This window comes from Bubalus kerabau, chromosome 10 (assembly GCF_029407905.1).
Source record: "Bubalus kerabau isolate K-KA32 ecotype Philippines breed swamp buffalo chromosome 10, PCC_UOA_SB_1v2, whole genome shotgun sequence".
In the NCBI taxonomy this organism is placed as follows: domain Eukaryota; kingdom Metazoa; phylum Chordata; class Mammalia; order Artiodactyla; family Bovidae; genus Bubalus; species Bubalus kerabau.
The window spans coordinates 88838752-88854331 of NC_073633.1; the positions used below are offsets into that span (position 1 = coordinate 88838752).

General features: G+C 41.2%; 1 protein-coding gene, 1 long non-coding RNA gene and 1 other non-coding gene across 5 annotated transcripts in view; 2 read left to right on the top strand and 1 right to left on the bottom strand.

Moving 5' to 3' along the window:
- RGS6 (regulator of G protein signaling 6) overlaps window positions 1-15580 on the top strand; it is a 622410-nt gene that overhangs the window by 378990 nt on the left and 227840 nt on the right. The window lies entirely within an intron of this gene.
- Window positions 3425-3496, bottom strand: TRNAR-ACG (transfer RNA arginine (anticodon ACG)). Its single transcript has one exon. It is a non-coding gene; the product is annotated as a tRNA-Arg (tRNA).
- On the top strand, window positions 3659-4804 carry LOC129621758 (uncharacterized). The gene is made up of 2 exons (XR_008699671.1): window positions 3659-3818; window positions 4584-4804. It is a non-coding gene; the product is annotated as an uncharacterized LOC129621758 (long non-coding RNA).

Below are 15580 nucleotides of genomic sequence, written 5' to 3' on the forward strand. Positions count from 1 at the left end.
ACTGGACATGGAATAACAGACTGGTTCCAAATAGGAAAAGGAGTATGTCAAGGCTGTATATTGTCACCCTGCTTATTTAATTTATATGCAGAGTACATCATGAGAAACGCTGGACTGGAAGAAACACAAGCTGGAATCAAGATTGCAGGGAGAAAGATCAATAACCTCAGATATGCAGATGACACCACCCTTATGGCAGAAAGTGAAGAGGAACTAAAAAGCCTCTTGATGAAAGTGAAACTGGAGAGTGAAAAAGTGGGCTTAAAGCTCAACATTCAGAAAACAAAGATCATGGCATCCAGTCCCATCACTTCATGGGAAATAGATGGGGAAACAGTGGAAACAGTGTCAGACTTTATTTTTCTGGGCTCCAAAATCACTGCAGATGGTGACTGCAGCCATGAAATTAAAAGATGCTTAGTCCTTGGAAGGAAAGTTATGACCAATCTAGATAGCATATTCAAAAGCAGAGACATTACTTTGCCAACAAAGGTCCGTCTAGTCAAGGCTATGGTTTTTCCTGTGGTCATGTATGGATGTGAGAGTTGGACTGTGAAGAAGGCTGAGCGCCGAAGAATTGATGCTTTTGAACTGTGGGGTCTTCATACAGAACACTTAACCAGAAGTAATAAACATAAATCTAGCTGACAAAATATACACGTACATATGTTCATATTCATCACTAGCCAAAAAGGGGTTCAAAGTTTACCTTTCAGTTGTTATGGAGGAAATAAAATAGGAAGGAGAAGCCATTTGCACCCAGAGAGCTGGGAAGTGTTGAACCTTGATCAGTTCTGTAAATCTAGACAAATACTATAAATCGTCAAATCATTTCATGCCTGTTAGGTTTAACCTCAGAATCTTTTTCACTAAAAAGCCTCTCTCTCTGGGGATAGTAGAGTAAATGACCTCCGTATCAGTGTTTGCTGTCTTTGTAGTATGCAATTGGTTTTATCTGGTGTTGATTTTAAGCTCCTATTTTTAGCTTCTCCATATTTTGTGTTATGTGTTCACTCTCACTCTCCACCCCCTCACACCAGGGATTTACCCACACACCCTCTGTAAGTCTCTATAAAAAGGCTTCAGGCAGAATTGGAGCTGTCTGGGGTGACCTGTCATCAGCCTGCTGACACCTGGCTCCCCACAACCTCAGGACCTATGTGAGGATGGCATGTGGACGTGGATGTGCGAGCTTGGACTTTCTGACTCCTCTGGTTATGATTCATAATAGGAAGAAAGTGTCTCGAAACCAGGAACCATGATTTAGCTGCTAGAACCTAGCACATTGGCTGGCACACATTTGACTCTTACTAAATATGTGTTCAATGAATGAACAACTCAGTGAAAGTCACTCAGTCAGGTCCGACTCTTAGTGACCCTTGAACTATACAGTCCATGGAATTCTCTAGTCCAGAATACTGGAGTGGGTAGCCTTTCCCTTTTCCAGGGGATCTTCCCAACCCAGGGATCGAACCCAGGTCTCCCACATTGCAGGCAGATTCTTTACCAGCTGAGCCGCAAGGGGTTCAATGAATGAACAACTAAATGGACAGTGAATGAGTGAACACCCTTGAGTCTCAACAGGAGATGAACCACAACCTGATGTTTTCTTTAGACTCTACTCATTTTTAAGATATGATTGAAATTGGCAGCTTGTACATTTACACTTGGTTTAGAAACGCTCCATTAACCTGGTCCTCCTGCAATGTCGTGAACTTTAGGTTGCTTACTTGACAAATATGGCTCCATTATTAATTCATGCATCTGAAAGAACACACACGTTGGAAGCAACAGCAAATCCTTTTAAGTTCTGTACTCTGGTGAACAGCTTCTTTCCTTCACACTCAGGAGAAAAAAAAAAAATCACTGGTGGTAATGGCAGCAGACTGGTGCCTTGAATCTCTGCTCATAGTCTGTGGAGGAGAGAGCCCACAGGGGCAGGTTACCTGTATGGTCATTTCTGTGATTGGCCAAAATCGTATGCTCAGTATTCAACTCAGATTGGAGACATATTCTGGGAATTGCAATTGTTAGTTGTCCCAACCTTTCTTTTCCAGCAAATCATTCCTTCCTCTCTTCCTTCCTCCAGCATTGGTATAAACTGAGTTTGTGGGTGCACAGCTAGGTGCCTATATCAGTTCCCTGAGAGGACAGCTCCTCCCCTGCCTGCTTCCCCCTCCATCCCCTCCACCAGCTCTTCACACCCTACGGGCCATCCATTATTGATGATGCTTCAGCACCTTGTCCCCCCCAGGGTGCCCGAAGGCCTTGTGCACCACTGAGGAGCGGAGTCCAGTGCAGAATCTGGGGAGGTGGGGGCGGCACTGCTGCTCCAAGGCTGTTGGGACACCTTTCTCTCCCTGCAGCCAGAGAGGACACTTGGCACTAGAGATGTGACAGCCGTGGCGGCGGGAGCCAGTGCCCAAGGCGAGTCATTTCTCTCATCTCTTCTCTGGGAAGCAAAAGGTTAAGCTGTTCATTTTCAGAGACCTCCTGGGGGTATAAAATCCTGAGCATCATCTTCCTGGGAGTGCACTGATTCCTAGGCTCCTGACCTTAACTCCAGCACGTCTGCAGCCCATCCCTTAGAAAGTGGGTTTCTCTCCTATTTGGTCAGGACAAAGGAGGCTCAGGTATGCTGTCAGCTTAGTTACTGGGGACAAGTACTAGCAGCAAAGAAACTGATTCTCTGCCTTTCCCCTGTCTTATTCAGGCAACTTTTAACGAGCTGCACTGGGGTGATAATTTCCACAGCAGATTGTCTGCTCAGGGGTTCCTCAGAGAAGGCTGGAGCCCCACTGGACCTGTCCACCTTTTCCCATTTGTATGCATGATTTACACACTCTGGGCTCCTTCCACACATCCACAGGCGGCCTCCCCGGGGCTTTGAGAGACACAGGCTGCTGTTTCAGAGAATGTTAGAACCAGACCCTCACAGGGACTCATCTGACTGATTTCTCCCATCATGATTAGATTTCATATTTGAGAATTCAGAATTCTAGGGACCAGGGTCATTTTAGGAAAAGGCAACCAGACCTCTGCTTCCCAGTTCCCAGAAGGTAAACGAAAGTGTTAGTCGCTTAGTCACGTCCGACTCTTTGTGACTCAATGGACTGTAGCCCGCCAGACCCCTCTGTCCATGGGATTCTCCAGGCAAGAATACTGGAGTACATTGCCATTCCCTTCTCCAGGGGATCTTCCCAACCCAGGGATTGAACCCAGGTGTCCCCCATTGCAGGCAGATTCTTTACCATCTGAGCTACCAGGAAAGCCTTCCCAGAAGGTAACAAACAACACATGAAGTCGCTCAGTCGTCTCCAACTCTTTGTGACCCCATGGACTGTAGCCTACCAGGCTTCTCTGTCCATGGGATTTTCCAGGCAATAGTACTAGAGTGGATTGCCATTTCCTTCTCCAAGGGATCTTCCCAACCCAGGGATCGAACCCGGGTCTCCTGCATCGTAGACAGACGCTTTACCGTCTAAGCCACCAGGGAAGTCTCCTAGAAGGTAAAACAGGTGTAGGTAAAACAGGTGTTATTCTTGACAGAATAAGGAAAGCAGGGCCCTGCTGTGTTCCAGGTGGTGCTAGTGATAAAGAACTCACCTGCCAATGCAGGAGACATAAAAGATGCAGGTTTGATTCCTGGGTCAGGAAGATATACTGGAGAAGGAAATGGCAACCTACTCTAGTATTCTTGTCTGGAAAATCCCATGGATGAAAGAGCCTGGCAGGCTACAGTCCATGGAGTCGCAAATAGTGGAATGCAATTTAGCATTCGGACACCCAACAGACTTGACTTAGACTTATTCCAGAAAGTAAGGGAGTGATTTCTTTGCTCACCTTAGCTAAGGAGTATGTGGAGAGAAGGGAGGACCATCTTTTTAGTCCTGACCTCCTACCAGGGACTGTGTACTTAATGCTTTTCCAGCCTTGCTCAGGATTGTTTCAAAAAAGGAACAGTTCTTTGCCCCACAAAGTATTTTAATGAAAGTAAAACAGGGACTAAGAGCCTCATGTAATACTGGTCCTGGCTATTTCACACCTTCAAAGGCCTTTAATGACCTCCATTATGTGGTTATGTGATTTTTATCACACAACCTCAGACTCTTTACATTTTTAAAATAATTCACCAGCAAGTACCGATGTCAGAACTAAATGCTAATAAGATTTGGTCTGGGAGACTAACATGGTAAGATTGTTAATGTTTAATGCACTCACATCAAAGTGGGATAATCCTACTGCCGAAGGTCAAGAGAGCTTTAAAAAAAAAAAATAGAAGAGAAAACACAATTGTAGCTGTTCTATTTTTCTCACTCAAATAAATCTAGTATAAATGTATTATGGCCAGGCCCAGGAGAGACATTTCCTGGCAATCTAGCAATTTCGCTTGTATTGTTCATGTGGTTCATCTATTTCTTCTTCCTCTTTGTTTCTAATGATGATGATGAACAGCATCCCTGGAATATGCCATGCGTCCCAAGTGCTTCTCTCATTGTCACTCAGAAGGACCGCTGTTGGGTTTTATTACAGTCATTGATAGACACAGTTCATTTGCATACAAAATTGTGGTTTGGTTTCAGAACTCTGGTGATGGAAGTTACCACTGCTGATGAGAAAAGGAAGAATGACCTTCAGCCATGCAGTAGGAAATTGCAAAGAGTTCCACTCCTGATTCCCTTGCCGGATCAAAAGATTACAAGGGTCAAGATCGATTTCTTCATTTTCTGTAGGCAGCATTCTGAAGAGGCCCCCAGCAGAAAACTCCAGCTGTAGGATTTCTAGTAATTGAAAAAAGAAGGAAGTGTTCTTGGGGACCATGTGATGCCCATAAAAGGGCACCAGCTCTTGGGGGGCAGCCTGGAGTCACTGGGTTCAGTTTGTGAATGCAAACAGATGGCCCCTGCAGAGTTTCTATAGGGGCAGGGCACCCTGATGCTCTGTATTAAGATTCCACACAAGCTTATAGAGTTGCTTTATTTGGCTGGTAAATATTTTCTTGGTGCTCAGATCTAATTTTCTCTGGCAAATCTTGTTCCCATAGCTTTTTTTAAAATTTATTTTTAATTTTAGGAAAATTACTTTACAACGTTGTGTTGGTTTTTGCCATACAACAATGAGAATCAGCCAAAAATTATGCGTATATCCCCTCCCTCCTGAGCCTCCCTCCCATCCCTGCATCTCACCCCTCTAGATCATCATAGAGTGTCAGGCTGAGCTCTCTGTGTTATATAGCAACTGCCTATGGTTTTGAGATAAATGCACCCACTGAAAGCTCTGGGATAAATCCTCATGTAGTTCTATTATCACTCATCATTTTGCCAAGTAACATTGGTGAAAAAAGCTATAAAGTGGTCAATTAAGTTTTTGTGTTTGTTGTTTGTTTCGCCTTTGCATCTTTTTTGTGTTTTAGTAGGGGAAGTATCTTTATCAGATGAAAAATTCAGGTTCTGATTTCAGCTCTGCCCACTAACTTAATGTGCTTCTTTATGCAAAGGTTTGAATCTTTCTGGGAATTAATTTCTTTGTTTGTTAAATGACCTAATAATACCTGCCACAGTTGACCTACAGCATGGTAGTATGGATGAAGTAAAATCACAAATGTGAAAGTGCAATGGCACCCCACTCCAGTACTCTTGCCTGGAAAATCTGAAGGACGGAGGGGCCTGGTGGGCTGCAGCCCATGGGGTCGCTAAGAGTCAGACACAACTAAGCGACTTCACTTTCACTTTTCAGTTTCATGCATTGGAGAAGGAAATGGCAACCCACTCCAGTGTTCTTGCCTGGAGAATCCCAGGGATGGGGGAGCGTGGTGGGCTGCTGTCTATGGGGTCGCACAGAGTTGGACACGACTGAAGCGACTTAGCAGCAGCAGCAGCAAAAAGGTGATTAGGAGGATTGAATGTCAGAAGACTTAGAGGAGACCCTGACACATGAATTGCATGCACCGTGTAGATGGCAACTGTAGAGGCAACCAAGCAGAGGGGGTGTTAGCCCTCCAAGGCCCTTCTGTAACTTCCTCTGGGCTTCCCAGGTGGCTCAGTGGTAAAGAATTTGCCTGCAGTGCAGGAAACACAGAGATGCAAGTTCAGTCCCTGGGTTGGAAGATCCCCTGGAAAAGGAAATAGCAATCCACTCCAGTATTCTTGCCTGGAAAATTCCATGGACAGAGGAGCTGGGTGGGCTACAGTCCATGGGGTCACAAGAGAGTCCGACACCCCTGAGCAACAGAGCATGGTATTGTTTAATCACTAAGTCATGACCAACTCTTTTGCCACCCCATAGACTGGAGTGGGTTGCTATTTCCTTCCCCAGGGATCTTCCTGACCCAGGGATCAAACCCATATCTCCTGCATCGGCAGGTGGGTTCTTTAGCATTTAGTCACCAGGGACGCCTATATATATCTATATCTATATATCTATCTATATCTATATCTATATCTATATATATATAGGAGGAGGAAGAGGAAATGATGGGGAAGGTAAACTGAGGTGATCAAAAAAGAATAAAGGAAAATAATGGTATTAGGAGAAAATACCTATACTTCATATAGGTTATCATTTTGCTACCATGTGTCTAAGCGCAATTGATGTAGATTAGTTATAAAATCACTTCTAATACTTCTTTCCCCAACTTTTGGCTATATCTGTGAAACAAAGCAACCAAATATTTTCTGAAGGTCTGATTCCCTTGTCTGTGAACTTTCTAATTAACAAAGGATTTTGTTATGCCTTGTTTTATTCAGAATTCACAGTATCTGTGTGTTTGGGCATGTTATGTCTTCATTTTGTAGAGGAGAAGATAAAGTAACCTTCCAGAGTTCCTGGGTCAGTGGGAATATTTTGCTTCTGTGTAGTAGAAAATATGAATTACTCTGTCTGTATTTGGTGCGGAGAGGTCCTCATGATAAGAGTCTTAGAAGCAGACCACCACCTCAGAGGCTGGACAGCATCAGAGACGTCATGGTTCTTTCCTGCTATTCTCCTGGTCTTTCATTTAAAGTCACAAGATGACTGTTTTAGCTCCAGGCATCACAGACATGGTCAAGAGAAGAAGAAATATAAGAAGGAGCAGTATCAGCCATCTTATTTTCTTTTCTCCTGAAAGTTAAACTTCCTTAGACATCCTCTGGTTCACCTTCTGACATAAGACGTAAGACTGCTGCTCATGTCTAATTGGCTAGAACTATGCCTCATGGAAGTTCTCAGCTACATAAAAGTCTGCTGCTGCTGTTGTTGTTCAATCACTAAGTTGTGTCCGACTCTTTGTGACCCCATGGACTGCAGCACGCCAGGCTTCCCTGTCCTTCACTGTCTCCTGGAGTTTACTCAAACTCATGTCCATTTACTCAAACTCATGTGAGATGCTTGGATGGCATGAGTCAGTGATGCCATCCAAGCATCTCACCCTCTGTCGCCCCCTTCTCCTGCCCTCAATCTTGCCCAGCATCAGAATCTTTTCCAGTGACTCAGCCCTTTGCATCAAGTGGTCAAAGTATTGGAGCTTTAGCTTCAACATCAGTCCTTCCAATTAATATTTAGGATTGATTTCCTTTAGAATTGACTGGTTTGATCTCCTTGCTGTCAAAGGAACTCTCAAGAATCTTCTCTGGCAACACAGTTGAAAAGCATCAATTCTTCAGCACTCAGCCTTCTTTATGGTCCAACTCTCACATCCATACATGACTACTAGAAAAACCATAGCTTTGACTATACAGACCTTTGTCAACAAAGTGATGTCTCTGCTTCTTAATATGCAGTCTAGGTTTGTCATAGCTTTTCTTCCAAGGAGCAAGTGTCTTTTAATTTCATGGCTGCATAAAAGGCTGAGAGCATGTTTACTTTTCCAGCCTTTGTACTGGTGGTGAGAGAGAAGGGTGTTGAGACACTTCTTGGGTGAAGCATACAACATCATGGGCTCTATGACACAGACACAAGTGGGAGGGCCAGAGACTGAACTTGAGTCCTCTGAGCCTGAGTTTAGTGATTTTATCACTGTGCCATATTGTACTTCTTTAAAAAAATCTTTCAGCACCATCCCACTTGGATACTTTCTGCTGAGACGAGCAGACAGAAGTCACTCCACATTATGGAAATTTTAAAACAGGGAATATATTTACTATGTCTTGACTTAAGTTTCGTCAGAGAGAAATTCTTCCAAGTTATGTAAAACTGAGAGATAGGTGGCATACAGACAATTTATTCCTCCCCTGAGAAATTCTGTGAGTTTGAAGTTTCAAGGAACTAGTTGTTATATATTTGCAAACATGTAACAGAAACTGTGTAAGATTTCACTTCAGGCTCTGTGCCCTTTCAGCCTTAAGCTGCCCCTCCTCCCACCCTGCCTCAAACCACAACTGACTTGTTTTTTGGTAGGAACTATTTACATATGAAGATCAGATTTGAATGTCCTTAGGAATTTATTAAGACCAGAGTCAAAAACGTACATAAATATCAGTTGGAGAGATTAGAAACAAAAACCAAGATTGAATTTCTCCACTATAATCACCACATGCATTTACCACAGCAGGGAAGCTAAGTTAATTCAGTCCAAGGTAGAGAAAGAACAGAATCTCGAAATGTAAATATGTTTCTGTTGGAGGTACTTGAAGTCACATTATTGCCAGTTTCTTCTTTCTTTTAGATGGAGAATGTTGTGCAAGGAATTTTTGTTGTATTTTCTTTAAATGCTCCTGGCAGTAAATTGGAAATATAGCACCTGCTAAATGTTTAGTTAGTAGTTGAAACATTGAATAAATCATGAAATCTGTAGGTGAACTGAATAAAAGCTGCCCTGGAGAGAACTGTAATTCAGTGTTGACAAAATAAGTCTCCTTGCATTCTTCTAGGGAATCTTTTGTTTTCAGCGAGGGTTTTTGATACTCCTAAGTCAATTAAGAGTTTTGACAGATTGGAATGTTACTGAACCTAGTGGTAGTGTTTAAGAACTGCCATTTATGTGCTAGGGATCAGGTTAGGCAATTGTGTAAGCATTGGATTATTAAATTCTCTTCCAGCACTGTATAGTTCTCAACTCTGTCTCTCTCAATGAATAACCAAGACCCTGAGAGGCTGTGTAAGTAGTCCAAGACCAAGGCTAGGCAGGATAAAATTTTCTGCCACTTCTTCATAAAAAAAGTAAGTCCTTTCCAGGATGATTGGTTTATTTAACCCTCGTTACAGCTCATTCTATTTTGTCTGCTCCATCCACAGAGGCCAGAAACCTCAAATTCTCAGGCTTCCTTGTGGCTTGGCTTGGGGTAGCTGGTAGACACAGTTCTGTCCAATGATGTGTGGGCAGAATTCCCTAGGGAAACTTCCCTTTCCCCCCTCCCCCAGTAATTAAGTCTCTTTGCCTCTTGCTCTTTGTTCAGGAAAAGAAGATTGGCTCTCTAGGCATTCAGTGCTTACTCTTGACAATGAGAAGGGACGTTGCAGGAAGTCCAGTTCCTTGATGTCATTCTTGACCACTTATACTAGCCCTAGACTACCTGATGTTAGAATCCTTGTCACACAAGAAAAGTAGTAATATCTTCTTGTATTCAGTAGGCCATTGATTGGTGGTCTGTTTCCCTGCCCAGTCCCCACCCACCTACAGCCAAATCAGTGCATCAAGATTTCTCAAAGTGTAGTTCCTGGTGTATAAGCTGTTTCTGAGGTAGGTAACTGAGAAATGTGGTGGTGTATGTATGTAGTTAATGTTGCTCTTAGGATGTAATTCCATTAAAATGATAGTATAAACTGGATAACTGATGACTAACAGTAGTTACAGTAAACCGTGTAGTAGTTGGGTGGGTTCTAGTGCTGGATGGAGCACTCATCGGTTATGTGACCTTGAACTAGAGAGTTAAACTTTCTAAGTCTCAGTTTCTCATGTATGATTGGAAATCAATAATAGTAGCCCCACGTCATAGGGATTTGGGTGGGGGGAGCATTTAGCACTGGCTCAGGCACATAATATCCACACAGCTGGTGGTATTATAATTGCTGATAATAATAATAGGTTTATTCAAGACATACAGACTGAGGGAAAAGTTATGAAATATATAACAACCAAGGTAAAAGTATTCTAATTTTCTCTCTGGATTCACCTGTTATGGTCCTCTTTAAAATTCGATCTAACATTAGTATCCTTTGAGAATTAAATCAATCTTTCTTAAATGTCAATGATTTCTCATCCTACAGAAGCTTCTTTGGGCCTCTGGGGAATGGGGAAAATGTCTATGTTTGCCCCTTGTCTTTGTTTTCATTGTCAAAGGTCTTAGCTACTTTGCCTAATTATTGTAGCCAGCCGCTTCCTGGCACATTTATGACCTCAACTTGATTTGGTTTCTTTTGACACTTAGTCCCCTGTGTTGTGTTGATTTGTAAAACTGAGATTCTAAATCCTAAACCAGAAAGAAGAGCCACAAGTTTTTCATATACTTTGGAGTAGTAAACACAGCATGGTGTCCTTTAAATTTTAAGATTTTATCAGAAAGAAAGCTCTTTCCATTTTCTTCTTGAAAGTTATAAAATAAACAACAACAAAAAAGAGTAAAAAGTATAAATTCGATTTTCAATAAAGCTCGGAGATTCTGTATCTGTGAACCACAGTCTGTGACATAGAACTGACCAAACTTAAGATTTTAGGAAAAGCTGAGACAAAGTGACTGTGACCAGGCTATCAAGTTCAGCGAAGCAAACAGAAAATACAGCTCCAAAAATCGGCACTACAGAGTAAGCATATCCTAAAGGATGAAACCAACAACCCTTTGAAAAATGGCAATTGTGCTACAAAGCTGGAAACAAAAGCATCCTTAGACTCTACCTGCATAGTAGCAGATGAAGCCAAAAAGGAAATGCACAAGTACGCCATGTAGATTGGTAAGGCATTGCTGTAGCCCGTTAGCTGAGAAGAAGCACAGCTAAAATAACTCATAAATACATAAACCTTTGTAATGAGATTCACTGGTGAACCAGGGCAAATTTTTACCCATACACAGTAATGTCCTGCCTCCTCCCCCATATGAACTTTTTTCAAGTATCTGGATTAAGAATTCTCCACACTCAAAGAACAGTGACAATTAAAAAAAGAACCAGCCCAGAACACTATAACATACTATTTGCTACCACAAAACTATTGCAATAGAAAGGGAGAAAAAGAACTGGAAAAACAAATGGTAAGAGGAGGACACTGATGACTAATGATTCTAAAAAAGTAATGTTTGACCATGAATGCAAATTAAAGAAGTCACAGATGAGTTCAAAAGAGATGGAGAGGTCGTGGGTGGTGTGGTAAAATGAGGGTAGAAAAGGAATACTTGATGTAGCTGACTAAAGAGGTGAAGTAGGAAAATCAGCACGGATATGAAGGTGATTTTGAAGCAACACCGAGGAAAATACACACTGCTAAAAACAGAAAAGGAACGCTTAAGGGCAGGATTCTCAAAGCAAATAAAGTAAAAAGGAACTAAGAGTTTGAAAGGAGTAGAGATGAAACAGTAGATTTGACTGACAAAGAAGACCCCACAGATAACTAATAAAATATCGCTGAAGAGAACTGAAAAAATGAAACACAAAGAAGTAGTCAAAGATGTAAATCCACACAACTTTGAAAAAAGATGATAAGAATTTATAGATTGAAAGGATCGACTGTGTTCCAGGAAAATTTGCTTAAAAGCCATCAATACTAATCTCTGTTTTAGGGGTGTTAATAAACTTTAGAGATAAGTAATCATTTGTCCAAGAATACCAAGTAACCTATATAAAACCAGAAGTTTTTTTAAAAGTCAGGCTAATTAAAAAGAATGAAATAATGCCATTTGCAGCAACATGGATGAACCTAGAGATTGTCATACTGAATGAAGTCAAACAGAGAAGGTGAAATATCATATGACATCCCTTACATGTGTAATATAAAAAGAAACCGTACAAATGAACCTACTTAGAAAACAGAAAGAGACTCACAGAATTTGAGAACAAACTTATGGTTGTGCAATACAGGGGGTGGAAGGAGAGGGGAAGTGATGGAGAATTTGGGATGGACATGTGCACACTGGGGAATGAGGAAAATGTCTATGTTTGCCCCTTCTCTTTATTTTCATTGTCAAAGGTCTTAGCTACTTTGCCTAATTATTGTAGCCATCTGCTTTTATTTAAAATGGATAACCAACGAGGACCTATTGTATAGCACATGGAACTCTGCTTAATGTTATGTAACAGCCTGGATGGAAGAGGAGTCGGGGGTGGGGCAGGAAATGGGTCCAGGTATATGTATGGCTTGGAGAAGGCACCCCACTCCAGTACTCTTGCCTGGAAAATCCCATGGACAGAGGAGCCTGGTGGGCTGCAGTCCATGGAGTCGCTAAGAGTCGGACACAACTGAGCGACTTCACTTTCACTTTTCACTTTCATGCATTGGAGAAGGAAATGGCAACCCACTCCAGTGTTCTTGCCTAGAGAATCCCAGGGATGGGGGAGCCTGGTGGCCTGCCATCTATGGGGTCGCACAGAGTCGGACATGACTGAAGTGACTTAGCAGCAGCAGCAGCAGTATATGTATGGCTATGTCCCTTCACTATTAACTTGAAACTATCATAATATTGTTGATTGGCTATACCCCAATAGAAAATTAAATGTTTGAATTTAAAAAAAGAACAACAACAAAAAAAGTCAGACTAACCTAAGGCTTCCTTACAGAAACATTCAAAAATAGTGGAGATAATGCCTACGAATACCTCAGTGAAAGAAAAAAAAGTGGGTGGCCTAAAGATTTTACACAAGCCACTGTCAATCAAAATAAAGATAGCAGATAAAACTTGTCCAACATTTAAGAACCCAGAGAAGTTGGTTCTCATGAGTCATTCTTTTAAAAAACTATTAAAGGAGAGACTGTAGCTGACTAAGAGATGAATGGAGAAAATCTGGCAAAAGAACTTTCAAGTAAACACTGAATACATTTAGCTTTTGGGTTACGTCTAAAATAAATACGGAAATTTTGGTTGCAGAAAAGCAAGTATAAGTCCTGGCTATATGTAGATATTATGATTAATATAATAATAAGAATAGAGAAGTGAGAAGGTTACATGTGTTGATTTTTTTCATCATTTACAGATGAAAATCAAAGGCTCTCATTTAAGCATGATAAATCAAGAAACTGCTCTATAAGGATATTAAATATACAAAGGTTTAAAGTATAACATTATATATGTGTGTGTGTGCGTGTGTGTGTTTGCTGTGTGTGCTGTGCTCAGTCATGTCCAATTCTTTGTGACCCCATGGGCTATAGCCTACCAGGCTCCTCTGTCTATGGAATTTTCCAGGCAAGAATTTGGAGCAGGTTGACATTTCCTACTCTGGGGAATCTTCCTGACCAAGGGATCAAACTCATGTCTCTTGTGTCTCCTGCTTTGGCAGGTGGATTCTTTACCACTGAGCCACCTGGGAAGCCTGTATGTGTGCTTAGTTATATATAAGTATATATATACCCGCATACACACACTTACATATGGTATCCTCCCTGATGGCTCAGACAGTAAAGAACCTGCCTATAGTGCAAGTCATCTGGGTTCAATCCCTGGGTCCGTAAGATCCCCTGGAGAAGGGAATGGCTTCTTACCTGGAGAATTCCATGAACAGCGGAGCCTGACAAGCTACAACAGTCCACGGGGTCACAATGAGTCAGACACAACTAAGCAACTAACACTCATTTTCACATACATACATATATAAACATATGTATAGTTACACATACATTATATACCTTTACCTGTATCTATGCTAGGAGTCAGACACCACTGAGCAACTTCACTTTCACTTTTCACTTTCATGCGTTGGAGAAGGAAATGGCAACCCACTCCAGTATTCTTGCCTGGAGAATCCCAGGGATGGGGGAGCCTGGTGGGCTGCCGCCTATGGGGTCACACAGAGTCGGACACGACTGACGTGACTTAGCAGCAGCAGCAGCATAGCTGCATATATTTTAAATGAAATTTATTTGATGGAAGGAAGAGAAAATGGAGAACAATTTTTTTAAATTGAGGTTTAGTTGATATACAATATTATATGTTACAAGTATACAACAGAACAATTTTTTTAAATTTAGGTTTAGTTAATATACAATATTATATGTTACAAGTATACAACAATACAATTGTTCAGAGTGGGAAGTTAAACATCAGCGTTTCAAGAAATAGAGAATTTATATAATTATAAAGTTTAGTTATAAAGGTGATAACTGGAAAAATTAATCATAACACAAACCTGCCCAGATAGTACAGGGAACACTCACAAAAGCAAAACAAATATAGACTTAAGAGTATAAGATTTTAACAAATAAAGCAATAGAAACATAAAAATGACACAAAATGTTGTGAATTAAGAATAAACACATCTGTCATACCAATAAATGTGTAGGCTAAACTCACAATTGAGTAATTAAATAAAACTTAACCATATGTTATATACCAGACACATACCTAAAGCAAAGTGGCTCAGAAACTTGAAAGCAGAAGGATGAACAAAGGAATATCATCAAATGTCAACATAAAGGAAAGGAAAGGTCATGAACTCAGTATAAAACAAGGTTTACTTTAGATCAAAAAGTGTTGGTATTGTTGTTCAGTCTCTTAAGTCGTGTCCAACTCTTTGCAGCATGCCAGGCTTCCGTGTCCTTCACTATCTCCCAGAGTTTGCTCAAACTCATGTCCATTGAGTCAGTGATGCCATCCAACCATCTCTTCATCTGTTGCCCCTTTCTCCTCTTGCTGTCAATCTTTCCCAGCATCAGGGTCTTTTCTAATGAATTGGCTCTTCTCATCAGGTAGCCAAAGCTTCATCATCAGTCCTTCCAGTGAATATTCAGGACTGATTTCCTTTGGGACTGATTGGTTTAATCTCCTTGCTGTCCAAGGGACTCTCCAGAGTCTTCTCCAGCACCACTGTTCAAAAGCATCAGTTTTTCAGCACTCAGCCTTGTTTATGGTTCAAATCTCACATCCATACATGACTACTGGAAAAACCATAGTTTTGAGTGTATGGATCTTTGTCAGCAAAGTGATGTCTTTGCTTTTTAATAATCTCTCTAGGTTTGTCATAGCATTAAGCAAAAAGCATTAGACAAGAAAGGTAAATATACTTTGTATGATAAGGTATATGTTCCAACAAGGAAGGTCCAGCAATCATAAGTATTTCTGCACCAACTAAAGTAGCATGAAAAGTTATTAATCAAAGCTATAGAAAGTACAAGGAAAACTAGAAATAGTTTAGCTATAGAAAGTTTAACAAATAAAATGGACCAACAATACTAATGATATAAATGGCCTCAATAACATAACAAAGCTGTGTGTGTGTGTGTGTGTGTGTGTGTGTGTGTGTGTGTGTATGTATGTATGTGTGTGTGGTTCACCTAGTAAAGAATCTGCCTGCAATGTGGGAGACCTGGGTTCAATTCCTGGGTTGGGAAGATCATCTGCAGAAGAGAACTGCTACCCACTCCAGTATTCTGTCCTGGAGAATTCCATGGACTGCATAGTTCATGGAGTCACAAAGAGTTGGACAGAACTGAGTGACTTCACTCACTCACTCATGATTATATATA